Source organism: Ostrea edulis, chromosome 10, assembly GCF_947568905.1.
Source record: "Ostrea edulis chromosome 10, xbOstEdul1.1, whole genome shotgun sequence".
Taxonomy (NCBI): Eukaryota; Metazoa; Mollusca; class Bivalvia; order Ostreida; family Ostreidae; genus Ostrea; species Ostrea edulis.
In genome coordinates, this window is record NC_079173.1 from 1,277,940 (window position 1) to 1,301,263 (window position 23,324).

Sequence of the window (23,324 nt, forward strand, 5' to 3'; positions counted from 1 at the left end):
GAGAAATTTAAGGAGGAATAACACACCAGAGAAATTTAAGGAGGAACAACACACAGAGAAATTTAAGGTGGAATAACACGCTAGAGCAACTACATGTATTTGAAAACATCGTTTACATACAAACATACAAACTGGCCCTGTTTGTTGACTCCTTCTTCTCAACTCCTCCTCGTTCTTCTTCTTTTGTGGTCCAGCTATAACCACAAAAGGTTATCTAGACCTAATATGTAAGACATTCTAATCTTCTATCGACTTTCACTCGTTCTGTTGTATATTTAAAAAAAAACCATTTATTATGGTCACAGTATTTATGATTGTTGTTTTGGTTGGTAGCGGTGTTGTTAATATTGAAAGAGTTATATTTGTTGTTGGTGGTGACGGTGCCATTGTTGTCGATATGATTTTTTTCGTCCAGTCCGAGAGAGAGAGAGAGAGAGAGAGAAAGAGAGAGAGAGAGAGAGAGAGAGAGAGAGAGAGAGAGAGAGAGAGAGATGTCCGACAATAAATCATTTTGCCTTTTGTTGTACGGTCATTCTGCTGATCACGTGGTTGTTAGGTCTTGTTCACCGCAGATTTGTTAGTGACGTCAGATTGTATTATATTACGCTTATTAGCTCTCTTTCCATAATTTTTGGGGAGGCATGTCAGAGGGTCACTTGTAATCTACATACAAAATTTTAGCCCAATAGGTGAACAAACACCAACGATATGAGTGAGGACAGACAGACAAACAGACCAAGCGAAACTTATGTAACCCCCCCCCCCCTATAAGAGAGAGTATAATGAAATAACTTCTGTGTAATTCATCCTAGAAATTGGCTGTCGACGATTTAGGACATCCCAAAATCGTCGTCCCTAATGATAGTTCAATATTGTCCTAAATCGTCGGTGAAATGTCATCCCAAATCGTCGTCGGCAACGATTTGGGATGGGGTGACGATTTAGGGTGTAACACGTGTACTATTTGATTTGCTGCTTTTCTCAGTCCTAAATCACGTTAACATGTAGACAATACATCCACGAGTGTAATTACAGGTGTCGGTTCTACTCTTGCCAGACAGGGGCTTCTGAAGGCTTGACTCCATAACTGACCATTTTATTAATTCGTTTTATCAATTAAAACTACAAACATGGTGATGCCAAGTCAGTGGCGGATTTAGAGGGGGAGCAGCCCCCCCCCCCCCCTAAAATTTTCAAATTTAAGGTAAATCGCGGTATCTTGTTTCAGAAAATGTACTAAACGATTAAAGAAGCAATGATTTCTTCCCCTCCCGGAAAAATAAATGATAAAATCCTTTGATTTCTTGAATTACTTTATTGGGAGAACTTAATTTTTTCCAAAAAAACCCCTTAAAATTTGGGTCATTTTATTATTTTCACCTTATGAAAATGATAGAAAATAGTACAAATGACTTAATAGGAGAAATATTTCAAGCCCCATAAAATCTGTAAAATCCAGGACCCACCGCCTCATAAAGTGGCGCCCCCCGTAACCACAATTCCTGGATCCGCCCCTGCAAGTAGGAGTGTCAACAAATATTCGTTAAAATGAAAATCAAAGAAAGACAACTCTGGCGAAATGAATTGGAAAGTTTTGACTCAGAGTTATCTCTCTTTAGTTATGATCATTAGATGTTAGTGATTGGTGCGCTCGTGTACTTTTATACGTAATGAAACGCCATGGTGGGGACACGGAGGTTCCCGACAAGAAATGCAGAGCAATTGTCTTTGAATATCGCCCAAATATCGCATTATCCGTTCCCTGGTTTACTCAAAAATAGCGAAAAGTTTTAACAGTACGCAATTTTCGGTAATGTGTAATAAATGCAACATGATAAAACAATCTAATTAAAATTAGATCTTCCATCCGCTCCCCAGTTTTCGCTACCACCATTTCGAGAGATCGAGAGTGAAAAACAATGAAATGTGTTTTACGGGACCCAACTCGAAAACTGGGGAGCGGATGGAAGATCTAATTTTAATTAGATTGCATGATAAAACTGATGTTTGAATTTGATAATAACACACTGTATTGATTTTCTAAGTATTCAAACATTTAAAAAAGACGGGAAAGTGAAAAGAAATGCACGAAAACAAAAATGAATTACATCTAAGCAAATTATGAAAAAAAATATTCTCATTTCCCTTGTAGTAGCATACTTCATTTTATAATTATTGATTAGATTGATTTTTTTAATTACCTCGATACAAATACAAACACTCCGACTCAATTTTAAGTAAGGAAATTCCGATTTGAGAAACTTCCTCGATCGGGGGGTTTCGGTTTGATTTGAAAAATATATATTGATATTGCTTTAATTAGCATGACCTTATGAAGTCTGACAATAAAATTCTAAAAACAAGAAAGAAAAGAATGAAATTTCTCCGTTTGTGTTGTTGCGTAAATATCATTATGTCACTTACAAACACTGAATAGATCACTCTCTTGATCGCGTATTGCTGCTCATCAGTCGCGGATCTAGAGGCGCGGGAAATAACGGACCAGGGGTTTAACCCCCCCCCCCCCTCTTTTTGGTTGATTTTAAAAAGCAGGTAATTGTTTTTAAAAGGAAACTTCATTGTCGGAAAAAGTGCAATATAGTGTTGCGTCCCTCCCTTGGTAAATGTTTCGGATCCGCCCCTGTAATGGCCTATATAGGAGGGGGAGGGGGTGTTAATCCTTTAACTGAAAATATTCTGATCCACATTGGAGGGGGAGGGGAGATTTTCACAGGTAAAATTGCATGCTAGTCAATGACACTTTGAAATTTTTATAATTTTTTTCGCTGCAAGAGAATTTACGATGGTGGATGTAGAAGGCACGTGAATATGCATCTCAACCCCCTATGGTAGAAATTTTAGACTAATGTTTTCCTTTCTTTTTTTCTTTTGTCATTTCGGGGTCTTCTATTTTCTCTCACTTTCTTTGGTACAAAAAGTTCTTTAAAAATCTTTATCTTATATCTATATGAATTTTCCGCTTACCGGAAAGACCCGAGAATGTGCGATTGCTAAAACAAGAGTTGTCTTTCTTGAAGAAGCAGAAGACACTTGCAGCGGAAACGAAGATGGACGTCGAATCAGCATGATCAGACAGATAGCTTATATTTGCAGATGCTTAGCGAAAATGACTGTCGGGTACAGCGCTATTACACGTAGGTACCATTTATTTAAATTTCTCTGGTTAATTGCTTTTGGCTGAGTTGCATGAAAGAAATATTTAGGACAGATGAGTTTTTTATGGGTGTTGCTAAAACGCGGAACAGAAAATAGAACGGAAGATATTGTAAGCAATGATGTTTTAAGAATGTCGGCATTTTAAGCTTATTATTAACAAGGGAAGCAGAAATTACTGAGAGAACGGGAAGATATTCTCAGAATACACCGGTTTTAACTTATCTACTCTTTGAAATAGGGGGGGGGTGTCACTGGTCAAGTACGATGGAATTTACTGAGCTGAACGAATATTTCACGGTCTGTATTTTACGTTCTTGGATAAAAAAAAATTAATATGATCAGATTGAAAGCTTAAAAAATGTAAAGCCAAAATGACTAGAGTATTCAAAGTAAGAGTAAATTCGGACAGTTGAATATCAAGTAGATGTCTAGTGCCAATTTATAAATAGAGGTTTTTTCTTAAAAACATTCTTGGGGATGTGTGTGGGGTGGAATTGTGTTATTCTAGAGCATAGATGGGAAGGAGAGGGTCTGAAGAAAAAAATCAAAAAATTATAATAATGGGAAATTCTGATCTTAACGTAGTTCCACACTCCTGTGACGTCATAGGATTTTGCAAAGTCAATGATTTAATGACAGGAACATACATTTAAGGATATGCAAGACGATGATCACATGATGAATGCGAATTTATTATAAATTCAGAACCGGACGCAGCGTAGTTAAAGCTTCCCGAGAAAAATCGCAATGCACTACTGACACACTATATGACGTCACAATAAAAAAGTACGTCACGACGTTGTACCGTGGGGAAAATGTCATCATACACGTGTATTTTGTCGTAATTTGCTACCACTGTCAAGTGTAAATCTGTTGATTGAATTCTTGTCAAATGATAATTTTTTATTTCTATTTCATATTGATTACAAGTCTCCCTTTTCATAAATACATTGTGTATATTATATATATAGTATGCGCCACAGTAATTTTGATAGTATAGCATATAAGTAACCAAAATCGCTCCAACATGTACATGCAATTTGAATCTAGGCATTTACAAAAGGAAAGTCAATCGTACGTAAACAATGACTCGGTGCAAGTGTAAGATGATGATCGTTTGTTAATATTTACTATAGTAGTGTGAAACTAGAACTGGACACACATTTCTCCGAATCTTGCTTGGGGAACGTACGAACTATTCAGGTGCTTTTATAATCGATCATTGTTTGCGAATAATACCCCTCCCCCGCCCCATATGCCGAAGATCGATACCTTTGGTCAAATATTACGTCCATGCTAGGAATGTTTAATTTTCCCAAACATTTTCATGTAAATCTAAGTACGCTTTATCTCTCAAACTATTTTATATTACAAATTATTTTTACTAACTTTACGAAACACTGTTGCGAAAATGGCAACTAATGTAATAAATATGATACAGGTCGAGAAGTATGTGAAAAAGAAAAAAAAAGTGCAAAGTCACAACGTGTGCGACACATAAATTTCTTGAAAAATAGGACGGAGACGATCGAGTCGTGCGACACTAGCTCTCCTGGGTGCGGAAGTAATGTTGATCTTGTAAACGAAATAGTAGCTTATATTGACGTTAACTAGATCTAACCCCGTGGTTTGAAGGAAGACGACTTGTAGAGCTAGACGTTTTGTCCAAAGTCATGTATAATATATATATATGTAAGTATATTTAAAAAAGATTAAAATTTTAATTTGTTTTCATTAACTCAATTTTTGTTCCATGATCATGAAAATTATAATTATTTCAATAGGTTAAAAACAAATATAGTTTCTAACAATGTATTCCAAAACAGGCACAAAGAATTAAGCTTAACCCCCCCACCCCCCCACCCACCCACCCTGTCTTTGACAGTGAGTTTTAAAAAAAAAATGTAGTGCAAATAAATTGAGATTTTCCCTTCCCATTACTTTTAACAGTAGTTGTATATGAAAAGAATATAATCTTGAAAGTTATTATTTAAAAAATATTCCGCCAACCCCAACACCAAGTGAACTTATCAATGAATAACTTCAAGGACGACTACCTCAAAATCAAGATTAGCTTCATCCCATCATATTTCTACAGGAAGTTAGGTATATGAATAGTTTTTAATTACGGTGTTTGCAAAAATATTCATTGACAGGTTTTTGAGAAGTGCTTCATTTAGTATCTAGACTACCCTGTTTTTATACGCCCGTCTTAAGACGGAACGTATTATGGTATGGCGTTCATTTCCATCCGTCTGTCCGTCCGTCTGTTAGCTTTTTCGTGTCCGACCCGTAACTTAAATACTACAAGGCCTAGAATCATCAAACTTTGTCTGTAGATACATCTTGGTTAGAAGATATGGCCATATATGGCAAAAACTTGTCCGGCTCATAACTTGAAAACTATTAGACCTAGAATCACCAAAATTGGTCAACTAATGCATCTTAGGTAGAAGGTATGTCGCATCCTACTTTAAGGTCACTGTGACATTTAATTAAGGTGATATAAAAAAATGTTTTAATGGGTACAATCTATACTGTTAACAATATGTGACGGGCGTATCATGTGCCGTGGCGGTGCACTTTTTTTGAGTACAAATTTCCACCCCAAATCCTTAAATTTTCCAAATTTCTTATTATACGGTTATGTTTAAGCATGCTATTATTGTTTATTTTATATTTTACATATATTTTAAAGATTATTGTAAAAAATATATAAAAAAATTCCATCAAATTATTTTTTTGAAATAAAAATCGGAATAATCTTGTAAAATTCACAATTTTCGAAAAGGGGGGTAATTCAAAGCTTATTATCTCCCTTGTATACCTAGAAAGTGGTTATGAAATTTATACACATTGTAAAGGACATCCTGATGGTGCTTCATGAAAAAAAGAAACAATATTCATTGACGAGTTATTTTTGGCCACATCGTCCCGCATGTCCTTAATGACAGGAACATAAATTTTGTTGGAGCCTTTTTCAATAGTTATTGTAAAAAATCTTGTTAGCCATAAAATATTTCAAAAGTCTTAGTTATATTTGAAAAGTCAATGATATGTTTCAAAATATTGAATCCAAGGACAATAACTCTGTTTTCATTAAATTATTTTATCAAGTTCATTATGCGATAGATTTCCTTTATTTTCGACTAAAATTTTACCAAGGTGATAAGTAATCATTATCTGTGTCTTTTCATGAAATTACATAAAATTTTAATCCTTTTGAATAGCTCAACTGTATGGTGCCAGACTTAATTTTTTATGAGGGTATACATACTCTGGAAGCTATAGATTTGAAATTATTAAGGAAAGGTATGGATTTTTTTTTCATAAATAACTATAACAGATGTACATCTACTAATATAAACAGAAAAATGATATGCAAACCATGCAATAAGGAAAATGTGTCCACATTTGTTTGTTTTTTAACATTTTGGAGAATAACGCTAATTCAATAATTTTGCACATATCATTCTAAAACTTGATGAACATATTGAAAATGACATGTGTTTTAGTTATTGACATGTTTCCCGATAAATAAATGCAATTCAAAAAATATTTTGTTGTTTTTATTTTAAAATAACAACAAATAACTGTTTCCAATGAATTTCATAAAAATCTACATAGGAGTACACAACTTCAGTAGTGTCTGTAATGAAAATTAATATGGAAACCCTTAACTGTTTTGCCTTTTTTCATTACTCTGAATGTTAATTTATTGATTTCAAACAAACAAATGCTACCTAAACCCCAAAATTCCAGGACTAAGGACCCACCTTAAGTGTGTAGTAGGAAGGGTGTAAATAGGCCATTGTTTATGTTTCTCAAAGGGAAAGGGAAATATGCAGGGTAGGGGTTACTTGCGGTGTCATAACAGGACTTGTGTGCAGGTGAATTTTCCTGAGATTCACAAATATTTTTGGTTAGTTGAGGTGGTGGAATTTTTATATGAATTTTTATGTTATAAAGGAATGTATAGGAAAAAAATTGGTAGTCTGTGTCCTATCAGGTCAAAGGTCAAAACTCATTAATCAACTTTTCAGATATTTTTGTATAGGAGGGGACTAATAATGATTAAAGACCCCACTTTAAGTTAACGCCCCCAAATTTTACCTGTATGGTGATCAATGCTAAGCCACCTGTCAATCAAACTTTTAACAATAGAGCTTAGGTTGATTGATGTTTGCAGAGACCATGGCCTACAGCTACCTGAGATAGATGTTTTGATAACAATCATGGCTAATGAAGACCAGCAGTCTTTAGATCTGGAGGAAAGCCCCAGTATACCTGAGTTTTGATAGCATTGACTCGCACCTAGAATATTTTAATTTCTAACGTCCCCTATATAATGCAATTTATCATGGTATTTACATGTATTATAGATTAAACAATCAGAAATCAAACAATAATAATAAAAAAAAAAAAAACCATAAGTTATATTGGAATATTTTCTATTAATGATTTATTGTGGCTTTATATTTATCAAAACATGAACAATTAATTCTTTATTGGCGCAGCACATCAACATGTATAATGGTTATATTATTGCCCATGCGTAAAACTGTTACAGTAGTTAAAAATGCTTCTGTTTGAGATACCACATGGATTATAAATTACACAATCAGAAATCAAACAATAGTAAACAAGCATAAATAAGTTATTGAGATATATCTATTTATAATTTATCATAGTTTTATTTTTATAAAGAGAGAGAGAGAGAGAGTTATTGAGATATTTCTATTTATAATTTATCAGGTTTTATGTTTATAAAGAGAGAGAGAGAGAGAGAGAGTTATTGAGCTATTGAGCTATTATAATTTATCACTGTTTTATATAAATTTATAAAGAGAGAGAGAGAGAGAGAGAGAGAGAGAGAGAGAGAGAGAGAGAGAGAAATGTGTAAAACTGTAGCAATAATATAGATGAAACAATATGGCATGACAATAGTATTGCATAAGTAGGACAATGATTACTCTTTTAGTCAATGATTGAGAGTAAGGGAGAGAGAGAGAAAGGGGGTAGACTAGCTATGTGTCAGCTTCTGTTTGGGATACCATCGTTACACAAACACTATGTCCACATGCAGAAACCCTAAAGAGGGAGAGGAGGGGGTGTAGACTTCGTGTCAGCTTCTGTTTGGGATGCCCTCGTTATACAAACACTACCATAGAAACCCTAAAGAGAGAGAGGAGGGGGGGGGGGTAGACTTCGTGTCAGCTGCTGTTTGGGATATCACCATTACACAAACACTACAGACACAGAAACCCTACAGACGGCCCATATTGAGGGGTATCTTGATCATTCTTCATTTGGTTGTACATGTACACAGATCTGCTTGGATTTCTTCATTCTCTCGAAACATGGATATTTTACCTACTACACCCACAACACCGCAAACTCCCAGGACACCAGGAAGTGCCCGGAAACGCTGGGTAATATTATATTTAGGAAATATTTATATACGATATATAACAATTTAATTAGAAGTTTTAAAAAGCAAAGGTTTAGAAGTGGGCTAAACCTGTTATCTGCAATACATAAATATGACCAAGTTTGAAGGTTTACGAGAAATAGAAATGCGGTATGCACGTAGGTAAAAATTAAAAAATTTTTTTTTGCACAAATCAAGACACTAAGCATAATTTGTAATAACCTGAGAGATTTCCTGTGTATATCATAGAAATATACACAACAACCCATCTCTTGGCCAGGTAAATAACATTGACCATGGATAAGCTCCACCCACATTCAGTGATCCGTGGAGAAACCCTATGGTGTTTATTTTTTTTGGGGGGGGGGTCTTTAACAATTAGAATTTTAAGTCTAAAAAATTAATGTTTAATAATACCTGCGAGAACAGTTATGAAAAAAGTTGGGGGAGTGGGGGGGGGGGGTACTGTTTTCAAGGTATCGGGACATCTCGCCCTCAAGACAACTCGCCCCCTCATAAGGACAACTCGCCCTCAAGACAACTCGCCCCCTCTTCGGGACAACTCGCCCCCTCTCTTGAGATATCTCGCTCCTTCATGTCATGTATATCATACATGTTTACAATTATAATTTTTGGTATAAATCCAAGAGGTGTTTTAGCAAAAATTAATGAATTTCTTATAGATAGTATATATATACATCACAGACAATAAGACGTGTTCACATAAACACCGAACTTCGTGTCTTTTTACACAAGAAGAAAGATTTTAGTGAAAATCCAGTGTTTGGGTTCAGTAAATTCATCATCACTTTTATTTACATGTAAAATATATAATTTCAACGGAAACAAGTTAGCGTTTGGTATAGGGAGAGTATTAGCTTGGTCTACAGCTGACGTAGTATAATTATCAATAATCTGCATCTGTTGTTAAATCTAATTGTTTGATTTCCCCCAAGCTGTTATCAATTTACTTCAAACGCTATGAGGTACTCATCATCAGAGTTCTTTACACTTTGAAATTGCCGCATAAAAAGAATCACCCCGCGTAAAAAGAATCAATAAAGCAAATCCGATATAAAATTTCTGAAATGGGAATTTTATTATTTTTCAAAAGGGAATTAGTTGAGAAACGCATTAAAAGATGATTACATGTATCAGAATATTCATGCTTCACCTTTACACTTCTATATACTATATCGATAAAAAAAAAAACCCACAAAAAAACCCCCACACACACATCACCCCTGGCACCCCCCAAAACACCCCTAAAATTTTCTCAGTATTGGAGAAATTTAATCAATTACCTGAAAATCAGCAAATATAATTTTCCTTGCCAATTGATTTATGAAAAATATAACCTTTTCTGAAATCCAATAATCGAATTTGTGTATAATTCTATTAGAATTTACCATTCGTGTTAAAGTATGAAATAAAAAGACGTACGGTGTATCTTTATAGGGTTAAAAGTGTAAATAACACACACACACAAAATAAAAATAAAATGTGATAATATATTTATATATGATATTGGGGGCCAGTTGTCTCAAGAGAAGGGGCGACTTGTCCTGAGAGAGGGCGAGTTATCCTAAGAGGGGGCGAGTTGTCTTGAGGGCGAGTTGTCTTGGGAGCGAGTTGTCCAGCATTCGTTTTCAATACACAAACTGTTTGACCTGATTTATGCAAATGAGATTGGTCGTTAAAAGGTTGACGTAAGATTTGGCCTTGGAATAATGCATTTTCGTCAGTGGCTTACTTTCATTTTCTAAGCATGGATTCCAAAGCTTTTTTGCCAAGTATTTGGAGAAGGTGCACTCGAGCTCTGCCCCAGGTTTAAATGGTCATTGTCGTATTTGGATGGGGGCTAGAAGCAACAACAACAAGTATGGTGTTGTGTGCTACAAGCATCCGATAAAGAACAGCTGGCAGATGATGCATGTGCATAGACTCAGTGTCATGTTACATCATCGTCACCATGAGTTAGATGTATCAATTGTTGCATCCCACTTGTGCCACAACACACTGTGTGTTGTACCAGGGCATATTGCTCTGGAGCAGCTCGGTATCAATAACCAGCGACAGACCTGCAAATCCGGGGGCACCTGTCTGGGGCACCCACCTCCCTATCTTCCCTGTCGTCTGGAGCTATATATGGATAACAACAATCTTGGTAAGTTTATCACATTTATTAGGTCACCTGAATTCATTCAGGTGACCTATTGCTATCTGTTTTTGTCCTGCGTCGTGCGTTAACATTTGAACATTTTCAGCTTCTTCTCTGAAACCCCTGAACCAATTTCAACCAATTTTGGCATATAGCATCTGTGGGTGGAGGGGAACAAAAATTGTGAAATTCGTGGTCCCTGCCCCCTGGGGCCTGAGGAGTGGGGCAAAAACCATCAAAATGAGTGTAATTTTAAAAGACATCAAGAAGCCAAACTGTGGGCATAATTATAATGAGTGTTGAGCCCTCTACCAAAATTGTGAAATTCATGGCCCCTGGGGCAGGGGTTCTTGTGTTAGGGTGGGGCTCTATTGGTCATATAGTGAAAGTGTAGAAATTCTTTGAAAATCTTCTTCTCTGTCTCTGGGTATTAAGTAGACAAACTAATAGCATGGTAATGATGAGCAAGGATGTCTCTTTATACCCCCCGCAACAAGTTGTGGGGGTATACTGGAATCGGGTTGTTCGTCTGTCCGTCCGTCCGTCCGTCTGTAGACGCAATGGTTTCTGGGCTCTAAAGCATTATCCTTATTATTATACCCCCCGCAACAAGTTGCGGGGGGGGTATACTGGAATCAGGTTGTCCGTCCGTCCGTCCGTCCGTCCATCTGTAGACGCAATGGTTTCCGGACTCTAAAGCATTATCCTTTCCACCTACAGTCACCATATCATACATATGGACTACCCATGGGATGAAGATGTTCCCTATCGATTTTGGGGTCAAAAGGTCAAAGGTCACGCGCACTGGACATCGAAGTAGCAATATGGTTTCCGGGTTCTAAAGCGTTATCCTTTCCACCTACAGTCACCATATCATACATATGGACTACCCATGGGATGAAGATGTTCCCTATCGATTTTGGGGTCAAAAGGTCAAAGGTCACGTGCACTGGACATCGAAGTAGCAATATGGTTCGGTTTGTCATGCCATTTGTTTTTTACACTCAGAAAAGAGGTAGTTTATACCTATTACCAACACCCTTTGGGAGATTGGGGTAAGCGGGGGGTATTCTTAGTGAGCATTGCTCACAGTACCTCTTGTTCCACCTACCGTCACCATATCATATATATAGACTACCCATGGGATGAAGATGTTCCCTATCGATTTTGGGGTCAAAAGTCAAAGGTCAAGCGCACTGGACATTGAAGTAGCAATATGGTTTCCGGGCTCTAAAGCGTTATCCTTTCCACCTACAGTCACCATATCATATATATGGACTACCCATGGGTTGAAGATAATCCCTATCGATTTTAGGGTCAAAAGGTCAAAGGTCACGCGCACTGGACATTGAAATAGAAATATGGTTTCCGGGCTCTAAAGTGTTATCCTTTCCACCTACAGTCACCATATCAAACATATGGGCTACCCATGGGATGAAGATGTTTCCTATCGATTTTAAGGTCAAAGGTCAAGTGCACTGGACATTGAAGTAGCAATATGGTTTCCGGGCTCTAAAGCGTTATCCTTTCCACCTACAGTCACCATATCATATATATGGACTACCCATGGGATGAAGATGATCCCTATCGATTTTAGGGTCAAAAGGTCAAAGGTCATGTGCACTGGACATCAAAGTAGCAACACCCAGAAAAGAGGTACTTTATACCTATTACCAACACCCTTTGGGAGATTGGGGTAAGCGGGGGAGGGGGGGTATTCTTAGTGAGCATTGCTCACAGTACCTCTTGTTAAAAATTGTGAAATTCATGGCCCCTGGATCAGGGGTTCTGGTGCTAGGGTGGGGCTCTATAAGTCATATAGTGAAAATGCATTATTTCTTTGAAAATCTTCTTCTCTGTCCTTGGGTATTAAGTAGACAAACCAATAGCATGGTTATGATGAGCAAGGATGCCTCTTTCAAAATTGTGAAATTCATGGCCCCTGGGTCAGGGGTTCTGGTATTAGGGTGGGGCCCTATTGATCATATAGTGAAATTGCATTTTATTTCTTTGAAAATCTTCTCCTCTGCTGCTGGGTATTAAGTAAACAAACTAATAGTATGATAATGATGATCAAGGATGCTTCTTTCAAAACTGAAATTTATGGCCCCTGGGTCAGGGGTTCTGGTGCAAAGGCGGGGCTGACCACATAGCTATTCAATGTTTCTTCCATCCAAAAGTAAAATTCTTATATTTAAACACAAACCTAATTCAAACATTGGAAGGTTGTTACATGATACTCAGGTGACCTATAAGGCCCCTGGGCCTCTTGTTAACATGTTACACCGCTGTAGATGGGAGAGGCATTTGTCACTCCTCACAAAGTTATTAGTACATGGAAGTAGTTATAAATGAGCAGGTATTAATTGCTAATTAGAGTTCATAGCAACTTAATCAGTCACTCCAGGGTTTGACACTAAGGCACGTCCGACCGACCGAGTCTACTAAATGATAGGTCCGGTCGGGTAAAATGTCGATTTACTAGTCCGACTGGTCATGTTGAAAAAATAAAGAAGAAACTTTATTTTAAACCATAAGATATCTTATTTTTAACTTTAAAAAATAACTGTAAAGAGTTTGCGAGCAATTTTGAACCGCGTGATGACAAAATCTCTATTTTTAGTTCGAATACATAGTCGCTGTCGGAAGTGATGTTTTACGACATTTACTCTTTGTTAATGGGTGTAAAGTTATATTTCGGATAAATATATATAAACTGAATTCATTTTCATTTGAAAAAAAACCCAGTTTATTTTAATTGAATATAAGAAAGTGTCTATCACAGGGATCGAAATTAACTTTTTTCACCACTAGCAAATTTTAGCTAGTGGATTATTTTCCAACTAGCAAAATTGAGCTTTTACTAGCATTTTTCAATCGATTACTGTTTTACATGAATTTAAGAAAACAAGCATGTCTCTTTATCAAAATTTTGGGAAAATCTTTTAAAATCTCCTTTAAAGTGCAATAATAAAAATAAGATTGCGAATTCTTTCATTTAAAATTCAATGAATCAGACAACATACATGGTGCTGGTCATATGGTACACTTGTGCGGCGTACTCGCTGTCCAGAGATCTACCACCTATTAACAGCATCATGTGGATTGAAATCTTGAAGACTGTTTGCGCCAATTTAAAGTATATGTTCAAAACTTTTGGAAATTTCATCTAAAAAAATTCTAGTTGAAAAGAAAACCCCACGAACTCGAAGTGTTTGACTATAGAGTACAGAAGGACACCGCGTGAAACGGTGACACACTGTCATGTGTTGTTTTATATAGACACGGACGAGATCAATATGCTTGCTATTTAAATCAGACGTCTCTGAGACATCCGAAGTGTGTATGAAGTAGGCCATCGACTGAGATGACCTTGGCCTTAGTTATTTATTCGATCCACGTTTACTTTTTCAATACTTTTATATTCATTCTGTAAAGAGTTTCTATGCACAAGACAATATTATTGTAAACTTCAAAGTACAGCCAATAAACCAAGGAAATCCGGGAAAAAGATCGGGGTTTTTTCACTCGCAAAAAGTTGCGATCACTTGTGATTTTTTACTCGCAAATTCAATTTTTAACTCGCATTTAGCGAATATTCCCCCTTAATTTCGTTGCCTGTATCAAATGAATAAATTAAATCGTAAATAGCCATTTTTCGTTGTTGACACATGTGCGGGAATGTCTAGACTTCTCGTCCTCAAGGAAGGATGTTCTGAGAAAAAAAAAGGAGTAGGTTGGGAAGTTTGAAAATAAAAGCACCAAATTGAATGACGAGACTAAAGATGTTTTTGAGACAATTAAGTACGTTTTAGTTTAAACTTAACGTTTGTCATTTGAATTAAGTACTTAAAAATGGAGAAACCATCGGGGTTTCTTTTCTCTGGAAAGTTGGTCAGGGCTAGTGGATGTAAGGTCAGGTCTAGTAAATATTATTTGAAGTAGCCCGACTGGTCTAGTGCTCAAGAAAGTAAATTTCAAACCCTGCACTCTCTTCACTGGCGAGGCCTGCGATGATATCTCAATTATTCCCTCTTGTGGTATGGGTGATCACGGGCGGAAGCTGAGTTAAAGTCAAGCTGGCCTTTGCAGTAGTCTGAAGTTCCTCTATGTTCTTCCCGGTACTGGTGATGCTCTGCCATTTTCCTGGCCAATAGTGTGTTCCTTCTACTCTTCACTCTCTCCTTTCTGTGATAGGCTTGATTGTACAGGAACTTCTGGTCCAGTCTATCTAATTGTTACTCCCATGCTCAGAGTACTGTATTCCAGCAGATTCGCATTTCAGTCTGGTTGATGTACCGGGTAAGTTGTTCCATCAATGTATCATGGAGTGGAGATGACCCTCCGTTGTTCGGGAAAACTTAATGTACTTGGGCATGTTGCAACTGGCACTACGGTGGTAAGACTTGTTGGCATATGTATCAGTCAGCAGCTTCATGGCATTGATGGCTTCTACACTTAGTTTCATTTTAAGGATTTCTGTTACAATCCTAATGTCATTTTCACTCATTTACAGGCTCGTGATTTTATATACAGCAAGATTACGACTGAAGTTCCACCAGTTGGAAACAAGTCCTCCATCACAAACGAGGGAATATGTTGCACACATTGAGCAGTCTCCAGTATAGCACAGAACAGTGGCCTCCAGCGCTTTAGGTAAGAAATCACTCATTTTCTGCAGATCTCTGTCAAATTTGGTAAACAGTTCCTTGACTATCAAAGCACATCTTGACTCTAGATCATTGCTAAATACTCTCTGTAGCTCTTTCTTCTGTTCTTTGGTCTGGGTATGGAACATGCTTCGTTATAGACTGCTGGGTTGCTGGCGCGGAACTGTGACTACCTAAGATGGACGGGGTCGGCTAGACGCTCTACTTTTCATAGGGGATGTAGAGCTTGCATGGCTTCGTCCACTCCTTTGTCACCTTGGGCGTCGCCGTCTGTGGTAACATACCGGACTAATACATCTTGTAAGGCCAGCAGTGTGCCAATGTCCTTTCCCATCTCATACTCTGAAAATGGTGCTGCCCGTGGTCGATTGGAAGTACACTCAGGATGTCCGCCTGGACAATCTACTTCCATTCCCTTGCCCCTTAGCCATGCACCTGTCCAGCAGAGTTTGTTTTGCTGAGCACAGGCAAGTATATATTTTCTGTCAGTGTTGGTTTCACTGGCCAAGGTAAAGGCTTGACTGACATTCTGTCCGGGGGTCCTGCGGCTGAACATGATGTTACTGTTATAACGGGCATCTGTTGAAATGTTGATGACATTTTCTGGGTGGCCACGGGTCGTGTTGATCTCTTTCACTTTATGTATTTCCATGAAATTCCTGCTTTTGTCGAGTGCAGCACAGTGATGTTCGGAGCGGTACAGGTGGTAGACTGATGAAGTGGTATCGTTTGATTAATCATCTCCATCATCTTCTGTTCATCCACTATACGTCGCCCACCTAAGTATTCTCTTCTCTTTGGTGTTTGATTTGGGAAGTGGGCGCAGAATGCAGGATGGTCCACTTTCATCATCGCAGTTAGGAGTTTGGTAGGACTGGCTGTTCAGACTTGGTTTGGTGACCAGGGCATGATCCCTTGAATTCAGCCTGACAAATGATCGTCGACTAGAATTTCTCTGCACATCAGTCTTAGTCTTGTGGCCATGATAATTACCTCGATGAATTTTGCCCTGCCTTGGGAGCTTCTTCTTGCAGAGTTCCTTCCCTTTGTTCCATGGAGCCATAGTTTTCTTAAACATGTTGGTGAGTAGAGTAGTGCTTCTGGCAGATTCAGGCATTGATATGTTCAATTCTCTTAGCTCACCCACATTTATAGTGCCTAATGTTTGGTTAACTTTAGAATGGCATCTTTCACATCTCTAATGACAGTTTTAATGTGACCAGGGATAATCCAGCATGACCAGTAAGTGCCACATCCTGATAGTGGCTGCTGTGGTCCTGTCTGCTTATCTGCTGACAACAGAGAGATTAATCTATTTTCATTGACTTGTGCTGTTGTTTCTTACAGCAAATATAATGCAGAATTTGGAAATATTTTTTCTGATGTAAAATTCTACTGTTAAATATTTATACCCCCCGCAACAAGTTGTGGGGGGGGGGGTATACTGGAATCAGGTTGTCCGTCTGTCTGTCCGTCCGTCCGTCCGTCTGTCCGTCCGTCCGTCTGTAGACGCAATGGTTTCCGGACTCTAAAGCATTATCCTTTCCACCTACCGTCACCATATCATATATATGGACTACCCATGGGATGAAGATGTTCCCTATCGATTTTGGGGTCAAAAGGTTAAAGGTCAAGCGCACTGGACATCGAAGTAGCAATATGGTTTCCGGGCTCTAAAGCGTTATCCTTTCCACCTACCGTCACCATATCATATATATGGATTACCCATGGGATAAAGATGTTCCCTATCGATTTTGGGGTCAAAAGGTTAAAGGTCAAGCGCACTGGACATCGAAGTAGCAATATGGTTTCCGGGCTCTAAAGCGTTATCCTTTCCACCTACCGTCACCATATCATATATATGGACTACCCATGGGATGAAGATGTTCCCTATCGATTTTGCCGTCAAAAGGTCAAAGGTCACGCGCACTGGACATCGAAGTAGCAATATGGTTCGGTTTGTCATGTCATTTGTTTTTTACACTCAGAAAAGAGGTAGTTTATACCTATTACCAACACCCTTTGGGAGATTGGGGTAAGCGGGGGGTATCCTTAGTGAGCGTTGCTCACAGTACCTCTTGTTTGATTTTCGAGAAGGTATACTTATCAAAGGAGTATACAGTTTGTGTTGCTGGCTGGAAGAACATCATACCCACCCTTGAGTACAAGGGATTATTATACCCCCCGCAACAAGTTGTGGGGGGGGGGGTATACTGGAATCGGGTTGTCCGTCCGTCCGTCCGTCTGTAGACGCAATGGTTTCCGGACTCTAAAGCATTATCCTTTCCACCTACCGTCACCATATCATACATATGGACTACCCATGGGATGAAGATGTTCCCTATCGATTTTGGGGTCAAAAGGTCAAAGGTCAAGCGCACTGGACATCGAAGTAGCAATATGGTTTCCGGGCTCTAAAGCGTTATCCTTTCCACCTACAGTCACCATATCATACATATGGACTACCCATGAGATGAAGATGTTCCCTATCGATTTTGGGGTCAAAAGGTCAAAGGTCAAGCGCACTGGACATCGAAGTAGCAATATGGTTTCCGGGCTCTATAGCGTTATCCTTTCCACCTACAGTCACCATATCATACATATGGACTACCCATGGGATGAAGATGTTCCCTATCGATTTTGGGGTCAAAAGGTCAAAGGTCAAGCGCACTGGACATCAAAGTAGCAGTATGGTTTCCGGGCTCTAAAGCGTTATCCTTTCCACCTACAGTCACCATATCATACATATGGACTACCCATGGGATGAAGATGTTCCCTATCGATTTTGGGGTCAAAAGGTCAAAGGTCACGCGCACTGGACATCGAAGTATCAATATGGTTCGGTTTGTCATGCCATTTGATTTTTACACTCAGAAAAGAGGTAGTTTATACCTATTACCAACACCCTTTGGGAGATTGGGGTAAGCGGGGGGTATTCTTAGTGAGCATTGCTCACAGTACCTCTTGTTTATTTTGGACATTCTTTAAGAAACTTCACCATATTTGGGGGTAACTTTTACAAAAAATCTTAAGAATATCTATTTACATTATCGAGCAAATTTGTTATCCTATTTCGGTAAAGGGGATGTGTATACAATATATAGAAATAATTGGTAAGAAATTTATTGCAGCATATGTCATATGTGAGCATTTCAAAATGGTGTACTGTAGGTCTGATGCTGATTTCATCCTCTGTTTCAGTGTTTCAGGAGATTCAGCTCATCACTTCAAAGGGCTTTCACTCTGCTGTTCAGATGACAAATACAGTGTGACTTCATAGGGATGTGTAGTATGGCTGTAGAAGTTTTTGTGCCAAGTTTCATGAAAATCAAAGGTTTGTGTCTTTTATCAGGTCAAAGGTCAAAACTCGCATTAATCAACTTTTCAGACATTTTTGTATAGGAGGGAACTAATAATGATTAACGATGAAAATTTTAAGTCTAAAAAATTAATTTTGAATAATACCTGGGAGAAAAGTTATGAAAAAAGTGGGGGGAGGGGGGGGTACTGTTTTCAATACACAAACTGTTTGACCTGATTTATGCAAATGAGATTGGTCGTTAAAAAGTTGACGTAAGATTTGGCCTTGGACTAATGCATTTTCGTCAGTATTTCAACCAAACTTGGCACAAAGCATCCTTGGGTAAAGGGATTCAAGTTTGTTGAAATGAAGGGCCATGTCAGTGCTCGAAGTTGCGAGTAAAATGGTCGCATTTGCGACCAGAAAATCGATTTTGCGACTAGAGATTATAACTAAGTTGCATTTTTGCGAGTGGAGAAAAAGTGGGCATCTAATAAAATTTTATAATCGGGATCGGAAGTCTGAATAAATATTTTTCAGTCTCGGTCAAAGCAGCGTTTGAAAGCAATAAAGATGACGGGAAAACGAGGGTTAGAGCACTTTGGAGTTATTGGTAGTAAGAATTAGAAACCTCAGCGTAGTACATGTAACGAAGAAATTCGAGAACCACACAGCAAAAGTTCTGCATCTAAAATGACATAGCTGTGTCTAAAGAAAAATGCAAAAGTAAAGGAAGAACTTTAGTCCTGAAATGGCTACAGAAATTTTCGTGGTTGATGAGGGTTAGTTTGGGGCTACAATAGGGATCAAAGTTTTACATCCATATATATAAGGAAAATCTTTAGATATGGGTGAAGGTAACTCAGGTGAACGATGTGGCCCATGAGTCTCTTGTTAGCTTTGGTTCTTCCCGGCATGACCTGTGAAAGTTGTTTGTGTTTCTTGATTAACATTTTTATTCTCTCAGACAAATGACAGTGGGTTTTTTTCAGAAGCCTGGTAGGAAGAATTTGCCGCTTGACCAGGATCATTGTCTGGGTCATCCGGTCAGTGGTTACCACCTGTACTTCAAGGTCACTCTCAGAGGAGTCCCCACAACATCCGTATTCCAGGTGATGCATCGAAATGCTTAAACCAAATGCCCAGGACTACAAAAGTGCTATTATTTAGTAAGTGTCCTTGTCTATTCTTTGTCACTAATTATACCCCCTGCAACAAGTTGTGGGGGGGGGGGGGTATACTGGAATCGGGTTGTCCGTCTGTCCGTCCGTCCGTCCGTCTGTCTGTCCGTTCGTCCGTCTGTAGACGCAATGGTTTCTGGGCTCTAAAGCAATATCTTTTCCACCTACCGTCACCATATCATATATATGGATTACCCATGGGATAAAGATGTTCCCTATTGATTTTAAGGTCAAAGGTCAAGTGCACTGGACAACGAAGTAGCAATATGGTTTCCGGGCTCTAGAGCGTTATCCTTTCCACCTACAGTCACCATATCATACATATGGACTACCCATGGGATGAAGATGTTCCCTATCGATTTTGGGGTCAAAAGGTCAAAGGTCAAGTGCACTGGACATCGAAGTAGCAATATGGTTTCTGGGCTCTAAAGTGTTATCCTTTCCACCTACAGTCACCATATCATACATATGGACTACCCATGGGATGAAGATGTTCCCTATCAATTTTGGGATCAAAAGGTCAAAGGTCAAGTGCACTGGACATCGAAGTAGCAATATGGTTTCCGGGCTCTAAAGCGTTATCCTTTCCACCTACAGTCACCATATCATACATATGGACTACCCATGGGATGAAGATGTTCCCTATCGATTTTGCCGTCAAAAGGTCAAAGGTCACGCGCACTGGACATCGAAGTAGCAATATGGTTCGGTTTGTCATGTCATTTGTTTTTTACACTCAGAAAAGAGGTAGTTTATACCTATTACCAACACCCTTTGGGAGATTGGGGTAAGCGGGGGGTATCCTTAGTGAGCGTTGCTCACAGTACCTCTTGTTTGATTTTCGAGAAGGTATACTTATCAAAGGAGTATACAGTTTGTGTTGCTGGCTGGAAGAACATCATACCCACCCTTGAGTACAAGGGATTATTATACCCCCCGCAACAAGTTGTGGGGGGGGGTATACTGGAATCGGGTTGTCCGTCCGTCCGTTCGTCTGTAGACGCAATGGTTTCCGGACTCTAAAGCATTATCCTTTCCACCTACCGTCACCATATCATACATATGGACTACCCATGGGATGAAGATGTTCCCTATCGATTTTGGGGTCAAAAGGTCAAAGGTCACGCGCACTGGACATCGAAGTAGCAATATGGTTTCCGGGCTCTAAAGCGTTATCCTTTCCACCTACCATCACCATATCATACATATGGACTACCCATGGGATGAAGATGTTCCCTATCGATTTTGGGGTCAAAAGGTCAAAGGTCAAGCACACTGGACATCGAAGTAGCAATATGGTTTCCGGGCTCTAAAGCGTTATCCTTTCCACCTACAGTCACCATATCATACATATGGACTACCCATGGGATGAAGATGTTCCCTATTGATTTTGGGGTCAAAAGATCAAAGGTCAAGCGCACTGGACATCGAAGTAGCAATATGGTTCGGTTTGTCATGCCATTTGTTTTTTACACTCAGAAAAGAGGTAGTTTATACCCATTACCAACACCCTTTGGGAGATTGGGGTAAGCGGGGGGAATTCTTAGTGAGCATTGCTCACAGTACCTCTTGTTGTACATGTCATCACTCACCCTCACGAGTACAGGGATTATTATACATGTCATCACTCACCCACTCCTGAGTACAGGGATTATTATACATGTCATCACTCACCCACTCCTGAGTACAGGGATTATTATACATGTCATCCCTCACCCACTCCTGAGTACAGGGATTATTATACATGTCATCACTCACCCACACCTGAGTACAGGGATTATTATACATGTCATCACTCACCCACTCCTGAGTACAGGGATTATTATACATGTCATCACTCACCCTCACGAGTACAGGGGGTTATTGTACATGTCATCACTCACCCACCCTGAGCACAGGGGTTATTGTACATGTCGTCTACCCTCACCCATCCCCGAGTAAGGGGGGTTGTTGGGTGTTGAATCGCTTTCATCATGGGCGACATGTGAAGACTCATTTCTCCTAAGGGTCTTGACGTTCACCAGCTGGAAATATCTTTGACTCATATCAGCCTCATTTATTAAATTATCAGTTTTTGCCATAACGTATCGTTGAATTTTTGCAGTGACTTGTGTGATATGGAGAGTAGAAATGTCGGAGGATAGAAGAATTGTTCTCAGGCCATCATTACCTGCTGATGGAGAGTAAGAGTGTCGGAGGATAGAAGAATTGTTCTCAGTTCATCATTACCTGTTGGTGGAGAGTAGGAGTGTCGGAGGATAGAAGAGTTGTTCTCAGTTCATCATTACCTGCTGGTGGAGAGTAGAAGTGTCATAGGATAGAAGAATTGTTCTCAGTTCATCATTACCTGCTGGTTGAGGCTGAACACTTTGATAGACATACTGAAAGAAGAGTCGGAGAAGTATTCGATTTTCTCATATTGTTACAACTCCTACAGTTATCTCCCTCAGACTAAATAAATCATGTTTGTAATTATTATTACAACCTATCATTTGGGTCTAATGCTGTCTGACGTGTTTCATACCGATTGTTAGGCCCTTCTTGGCACACTGATTTTGACTATGGATAACTCTGTTTGCCTGATCAGGATATAGGACTCACGGCGGGTGTGACCGTCGACAGGGGATGCATCGTCTGTGTCCGTAGTTGAATGTCGTCTTTCGACTGTTAACAATTGACCATTTTAACCTCTTCTTGATAACTGACTTTCAATTCTTTTCAAACTGGATTTGAAGCATCTTGGGAACAAGAGGGACACAAATTCTAAATTTCAGGACTTGTGACCTCCTAAGGGGGGGGGGGGGGCAAAATCAACCAAAAATTTACTGATTTAAACGAAATCTTCATTACAGCCTCACATTTAGTTACAAAATTCATGATTCTGGGGAGATATGTTTTGGTAACAGAGTGGGACCAAATTGGTTTTTGTTCACCTGAGCCAAAGGCTCAGGTGAAATTTTCTGATCACATTTTATCAATCATACGTCTGTCTGACCATCCGTAATTTTTTTCATCTTCTCCAAAACCACTGAGTCAGTTTCAACCAAACTTGTCACAAAGCCTCTTTGCCTGGATTTAAGATCAAACCAAGAAACATGTCCACTTGAAGGTGAAATAATCAAGAAAAGGCAAAACTGGGGTGGGGTCGTCTAAAAATCTTATTCTTAAGAAAATTTGAGGCAAATAAGTTGAAATATGCATGAACGTTTCCTGACATAGAGTAGATTCAAGTTTGTTCACATTGTGAGTAGGATGAGGCCTCAATATGGGGTCAAAGGTTAATGATTCCTGGTCATTCCAGAACTTATTGACACTTTGTTTTTTCAGCTTCCTGGGTCTCAAGAGATGATGACAGCCTGACCACAGGAACACTTCCTTCCTCCTACAAGCAGAAAGAGGTTGT

General features: G+C 38.9%; 1 long non-coding RNA gene across 2 annotated transcripts; it reads left to right on the forward strand.

Annotated features, from left to right (window-relative positions):
• Positions 1 to 3,050: 3,050 nt before the first annotated feature.
• Positions 3,051 to 23,320, forward strand: LOC130050852 (uncharacterized). 2 transcript variants are annotated; one of them, XR_008799172.1, is made up of 6 exons: positions 3,051 to 3,155; positions 15,286 to 15,425; positions 18,641 to 18,773; positions 19,733 to 19,909; positions 22,026 to 22,322; positions 23,249 to 23,320. It is a non-coding gene; the product is annotated as an uncharacterized LOC130050852 (long non-coding RNA). The 2 variants fall into 2 exon arrangements; XR_008799171.1 differs by lacking the exon at positions 3,051 to 3,155 and adding an exon at positions 10,324 to 10,775.
• The last annotated feature ends 4 nt before the right edge of the window (positions 23,321 to 23,324 follow it).